A 6,000-nucleotide genomic window follows, 5' to 3' on the forward strand; every position below is an offset into this window, starting at 1 on the left:
ATTGGAAAACTGTGTAACGGTTGGATTTTGTGTGGAGGCTATATATACCCCTCCACCTCCTCTTCATTCGTGGAGAGAGCCATGAGAACATACACACCATTCCAACTCATATGTTCTGAGAGAGAACCACCTACTCATGTGTTGAGACCAAGACATTCCATTCCTACCATATGAATCTTGATCTCTAGGCTTCCCAAGTTGCTTTCCACTCAAATCTTCTTTCCACCAAATCCAAATCCTATGAGAGAGAGTTGAGTGTTGGGGAGACTATCATTTGAAGCACAAGAGCAAGGAGTTCATTACCTACACACCGTTTGTTACTTCTTGGAGAGTGGTGTCTCCTAGATTAGCTAGGTGTCACTTGGGAGCCTCCGACAAGATTGTGGAGTTGAACCAAGGAGTTTGTAAGGGCAAGGAGATCGCCTACTTCGTGAAGATCTACCGCTAGTGAGGCAAGTCCTGTGTGGGCGATGGCCATGGTGGGATAGACAAGGTTGCTTCTTCGTGGACCCTTTGTGGGTGGTTGCTTCTTCGTGGACCCTTCGTGGGTGGAGCCCTTTATGGACTCGCGCAACCGTTACCCTTGGGTGGAGCCCTGTGTGGACTCGCGCAACCATTACCCTTCGTGGGTTGAAGTCTCCATCAACGTGGATGTAGGATAGCACCACCTATCCGAACCACGGGAAAAACATCCGTGTCTCCAATTGCGTTTGATTTCTCCAAACCCTTCCCTTTACATTCTTGCAAGTTGCATGCTTTACATTCCGCTGCTCATATACTCTTTGCATGCTTGCTTGATATGTATTGTGTGTGATTGTAATTGTGCCTAAACTCCACTTAAATCGAAAAAGCTTAAAAATTGCAACTTTAGCATGAAGTGTCTAATCACCCCCCTCTAGACACATCTACTTCTAGATCCTACAAGTGGTATCAGAGCTTTGGTCTCCATTGCCTTGGTTTAATCACCATTGGAGGAAGATGGATGTGTCTACATTAGGGAGTCTTAGACATAGAGTGCCTATTCTTGATGGAGAGTATTTCCATGAGTGGAAAAATGAGATGCTTGTAATCTTCAATCAATATCATTTGAACAAGTATATTGCTAGCCCTTGTGCACCTCATATTGATCCTTTGCATCCTACCCTAGATGAAGATATTGACATGATTTGCAATCTTAGAACTATTGAGCTCATCATTAGAGGATTGCCCAAAAATTTGATTGCTAGTTTGCCTACTCACAATTGTGCCTATACCATATTGAAATTTCTTGAGGAACGATTTCCCGATCATTCCTTCAAAACTTTGGATGAAATTCTCCATAAATCTATTACCTTGAGTAAGATGAACTCTAGTGATCCTAGTTTTGGTAAATGTCTTTTTGAACTTGCCAATCTTAAGCATGCTAAAGGTGATGTTGGAATCATTAATGATATCATACTCAAAGCTATAAGAATTCATAAAAGTGACCACTTTGATGATCATTTATCTGATGAATTACCCTCTCTAGGAAATGATGAATCACAAGATCATGATGAACATGAATATTATGATGATAGTGACTTCGATCTTGATGATGCAATGAGACATTTTGGTCTTATGGCAAATCTTCGGGGATATGAATCAGGAGGAAAGAAATGGGTTCTTGATAGTGGATGTACTGATCATATGACCGGAGATGAAGAGATGTTTCGTGAGCTTGCTGAAAATGATGGCCCTCGAAAATATGTCACCTTTGGTGATAATTCAAAGAGTAAAGTGGTTGGCCTTGGTAAGGTGGCCATCTCACATGATAGTTCCATTCAAAATGTCATGCTCGTTGAATCTCTTGGCTACAACTTACTTTCAGTATCTAGACTTGCTGATTTCGGTTTGAATGTCCTATTTACTGAGGTAGATTGCCAAGTATTTCGTCGAGACAATCATAAAATGGTCTTTACGGGTATGCATAGAGGTGATCTTTACATTGTCGATTTCTCTAAAAAGGCACAACCTAAAACTTGCTTTGTTGCTAAATCCTCAAAAGGTTGGTTGTGGCATAGACGACTAGGTCACGTTGGCATGAGAAACCTTGACAAGCTTATTAAAGGAAATCATATCCTTGGAGTCAATGATGTCATATTTGATAAGGATAGACCTTGCAGTGCTTGTCAAGCAGGTAAACAGGTTGGAGGAAGACATCCCGTGAAGAACATCATGACCACAAGGAGGCCACTCGAGCTACTTCACATGGATCTTTTTGGTCCCAACGCCTACAAGAGTCTCGGTGGAAATTCTTTTGGTCTAGTTATAGTTGATGACTTTTCAAGATTTACGTGGGTGTTCTTTCTTAATGACAAGTCGCAGGTCCAGAAGATCTTCAGAAACTTCGCTAGGAAGGCCCAAAATTAGTTTGATGTGAATATCAAGAAGGTTCGGAGTGACAACGGAACAGAGTTCAAGAACACAAATGTGGACACCTTTCTTGACGAAGAAGGGATTTCACACGAGTTCTCGGCTACGTACACACGTCAACAAAATGGAGTTGTTGAGAGGAAGAACCGGACGCTCATCAAAATGGCAAGAATGATGCTTGATGAATACAAGACGCCAAAGCACTTTTGGGCAGAAGCGGTTGAGACAGCTTGTCACGCAACAAATCGCTTATATCTTCACAAGCTACTCGGCAAGACGGCATACGAGCTCCTCACCGGTAACAAGCCTCAAGTTGGATACTTTCGAGTATTCGGCTCAAAGTGCTACATTCTTGATAAGCATCGTCGTTCAAAGTTTGCTCCTAAATCTCATGAAGGTTTTCTACTTGGTTATGGCTCAAACTCTCACACTTACCGTGTCTACAACAATTTCACCCGAAAGGTTGAAGAGACAGTAGATGTGAAGTTTGATGAATCTAATGGCTCGCAAGTAGAGCAATTGCCAATTGATGTAGGAGACAAAGACTCTTCAGAAGCAATTCAAGACTTGTCCATTGGCAAAATTCGTCCAACGGAGGTGAAGGAGAGTACTTCATCCGTCCAAGTGATCTTCTACTTCACGACAAGGTGAACCAAGAATCGACACGGAAGCATCCACAAGTGGGACACACCAAGATGAAGAAAACAAGGAGATATGTCAAGACGAACATCAACAACCTCCTTCTCCACCACGACAAGAGAACGACGATGTCAACAATGAAGAAGGCCAAGAAGAAGAACAAGATGAAGAAGATGTTCAACAAAGACCCAAGCAAAAGCTCTCACGAGTTTGAGAAAGAATTGCCAAAGATCATCCCGTTGAGCAAATCCTCAATGATATACAAACCGGGAGAATCACTCGCTCAAAAACTTGTTTAGCTAACTTTTGCGAAAACTATTCATTCATCTCTAGCATTGAACCTATGAAGGTTGAAGAAGCATTGGAAGATCCAGATTGGATAAACGCTATGCATGAAGAGCTACATAATTTTGAGAGAAACCAAGTTTGGACATTGGTCGAGAAGCCCGACAACAACCACAACATCATTGGTACCAAATGGGTGTTTCGCAACAAGCAAGATGAAGATGGACAAGTGGTTCGCAACAAAGCACGTCTCGTCGCCCAAGGATACACACAAGTCGAAGGTATGGACTATGGTGAGACGTATGCTCCCGTTGCTAGACTTGAGTCCATTCGCATCTTACTTGCCTATGCTAATCACCATAATATCACCTTGTACCAAATGGACATTAAAAGTGCTTTTATAAATGGTGAAATAGAGGAGGAAGTTTATGTCAAACAACCTCCCGGCTTTATCAATCCTAAGAAACCAAATCATGTTTACAAACTTCACAAAGCTCTTTATGGTCTTAAAAAAGCTCCTAGAGCATGGTATAAATGTTTGACCAAGTTCCTTACTACAAGTGGTTTTGAAATTGGTAAAATTGATTCTACTCTTTTTACTAAGAGGGTTAATGGAGAACTATTTGTATGCCAAATTTATGTTGATGATATCATATTTGGTTCAACTAACCCTCTCTTTAGTGAAAAGTTTGGAAAGCTAATGTCAGAGAAGTTTGAGATGTCTATGATGAGTGACCTCAAATTCTTTCTCGGGTTGCAAATCAAGCAAACTAAGGAAGGTACATTTGTCTCTCAAACAAAGTACACCAAGGACTTATTCAAGAAGTTCAATATGCAAGAATGCAAAGGTATGTCTACACCCATGCCTACTAGTGGACATAATGATTTGACCAAAGATGGTGAACCTGTTGATCAAAAGGTTTATCGCTCTATGATTGGTTCATTGTTATACCTATGTGCTTCACGTCCTGATATTATGCTAAGTGTGTGCATGTGTGCAAGATATCAAGCTGCTCCTAAAGATTGTCATCTTAAGGCTATGAAAAGGATAGTGAGATATTTAATCCATACACCAAATTTTGGCATTTGGTATCCTAAGAGGTCTTCTTTTGATCTTGTTGGCTATTCCGACTCATATTATGCCGGAGACAAGGTTGATAGAAAGTCCACTTCGGGTACTTGTCAATTTCTTGGCAGATCTCTTGTGTCTTGGTCTTCCAAGAAACAAAACTCGGTATCCTTATCCACCGCCGAAGTGGAATACATTGCCGCTGGTTCATGTTGCGCTCAATTACTTTGGATGACCCAAACTCTTAAAGATTATGGGATTTATGTGAAACATGTTCCACTGCTTTGTGACAATGAAAGTGCTATCAAAATTGGTCATAATCCTGTACAACATTCTCAAACTAAGCATATTGAAGTTCGTCATCATTTCATTCGAGATCATGTTGCTAAGGGTGACATCAATCTTAAGCATGTTCGCACCGACAAGCAATTAGCGGATATATTTACTAAACCACTTGATGAGAAAGTGTTTTGCAGGTTGAGAGGAGAATTGAACATCATTGATGCTTCGAACTTGGAGTAGAAACTCCATTGGATACATGCAAGACATGAGCTTATGACTAATCCATGATATATCTCTTATGATAACTATCTTATGTCTTGGATATATTTGCACCTTGCATGTTGTATAACCCATGTAGGTGCTTGGTTGAATCTAATTCCATGAGATTGCGACTCACTCATATCTTGAGCAATCTCTACATCACCAAGACTCTACACAATAGTGGTTGAAGACAGGGAAGCACAAAACCACTCAAACATATCCTTTGACAAATTCTATGTTAAGCTTCATGATTGTCATTTTTGGATACACAAGTGCTCTTCCTTGCAAGAACTAACCCATGTAGGTAGATGAACTCAAACTCCAAGTGGTGCTCCCAACTCTTGATGAACTACATCAACCTTGAGCACCCACACAAGTTCAACTACATGAGCAAGAACCACATCACCACCCAAGGTATGTTATTCCATCTTAGAGAAGCTTTACTCCAAGACATGAGTCAAAGCAACTCAACAAGATGTGAATACATCAAGATGCTTAAACGAAAAATGGTAACCCCATTTTGAGCTTAAACAATGAGTATGACCTATGATCAAGTGTTCTCACATGACTCCTAAGTCAATATACTCTAACATAGGTGGCTATGTCACCGCCCAATTCTAGATGAAGTTCTCTTGTGTTCTTTTCTGAGTCATTGCATTTGTCCCTTGCATATTTGTTTCTTTCTTGTTCATATCAAAAAAAAACTTCATCTAGAAAATTTCACTCTTTTTTCCTTTTTGGTTCTTGTTCTGCATATTTCTGCATCAAATTCCTTGCAAATCTTTCAGCTAATTCATTGCAAATTTTTGTGAGATCTTACTTGACTAGTGAGCTGAGGTGACAAGTGTTTTTCTCTGTGATAAACTCGATTTCACCGAATTGCCATTTTCGGTCCAACCGAATCCCTTCGGTACTACCGAAACATGCCACTCGGTGCCACCGATTTTGCAACAGGAAAAACAGTTTGCCACATATTCTATATTTCTTCTGATCCAGCTCCACTCAATGAATCTTGTCCTCTACAAGCATCACAGTTTTATCCCCTACTTTGTACTGAATCTCAAGGACCAAAC

The sequence above is a fragment of the Triticum dicoccoides genome, chromosome 5A (assembly GCF_002162155.2).
Source record: "Triticum dicoccoides isolate Atlit2015 ecotype Zavitan chromosome 5A, WEW_v2.0, whole genome shotgun sequence".
Classification (NCBI taxonomy): Eukaryota; Viridiplantae; Streptophyta; class Magnoliopsida; order Poales; family Poaceae; genus Triticum; species Triticum dicoccoides.